The following is a 1229-nucleotide window of genomic DNA, read 5'->3' as shown; positions in this document are numbered from 1 at the left end:
TTGTGACTTTACCTTGATGCATCTTTCATACACCACATCTCCAAGCTGTATCCATAAGGCACAGGCAGGCATAACCTTTGGGTTCATGCACTCCACTCATCACACTGTGGAAAACCTGCTGCATTTAGCTATCAACCCACAGAGGAAAAGATGAGGGAAAAGAAGAAAAACAAAGTTTACACCATTTTTAGTAGTTAATGTCTTGCCAAGATGTGCTCATTTCTAAGGATAAGAATAAGCACTCTCAAGGAAAATGAAAAGACTAAGGGAGGAGCAGTTGAGAAGATGAAGAGAGTAAGTCTAAGAAGAAAAAAGAGCAAGCTCCTCCAGGGAATTCTAAACCTGCTTCTACTCCCATAATTAAGTGAAGCTAGTGTAACAGCACAGATACTAAAAATGAATAAATGTTCGCATTAAAATGAATGTTAAAACTGCCTTTTCCTTTTTCTTGAATCAGAAACTAACCTCCTGCTGGGGCTGAGATCATGTCAGTGAATTGGCATAATGAAAATATCATTGCAAAATGTAGGTATGCACTATAAAATTGTGAGCTCATTGAGAGATATATTTCTTTTTTTGGAAGTCATATTTCTTCTTTTTGACACTGTAGAAAAGAAGACTGATTTTGGTTATCTTTAGTTGTGAGAGAAACCTCTTTGAAGACAGCAATAATCCTTTTACAGAGCTGGACCAGGACCATCTTGGAGAACCATCCCTCCTCCACACTATACCACGCAGGGGCTGGATGAAGCGGCAGGTCAGTGTCTCTCCCTGGTGCAGGGAAGTCAGCCAGACTGTGGAGGTGTGCCTGGAGGCGTGTTTGGCCTCTGGAGAGACCAGTGCCAAGGGCAGAGAACTGCAGTATAGGGATGTCCAACTGGCACCAAGCAGACTGGCAACACCCTCAGCTTCTGGCTAATAGTTTTGGCCAGGGAGCAGCCCCAGGGTGAGTGACACCATTTAGTGCTGCACCAGCTACTCCCCAGCTACAGACCAGGGTATGGTCCTTTGGGTTTCTTCCCCTCTTTCTAACTTCTAACCACACTCCTGCTTTTAAAATGTCATAGTACCATAACAAGCCCTCACTCGCTCATTCTCTCTTTTTCCTCTCTTCTCCACCCATTCCCTTCACTTTTCTCTTTCTTGCCTTCTTGTGCTCTTTCTGGTCATCTTAGGTACCTAATGCTTGTGCCTAGAAAGGCTGTAGTTTTAGAAAAAGGTATGCAAAT

Source organism: Corvus brachyrhynchos, unplaced genomic scaffold (genome assembly GCF_000691975.1).
Source record: "Corvus brachyrhynchos isolate BGI_N302 unplaced genomic scaffold, ASM69197v1 scaffold3, whole genome shotgun sequence".
NCBI lineage: Eukaryota > Metazoa > Chordata > Aves > Passeriformes > Corvidae > Corvus > Corvus brachyrhynchos.
The sequence above is the reverse complement of the archived record's forward strand: the minus strand, read 5'-3'. Positions refer to the sequence as shown.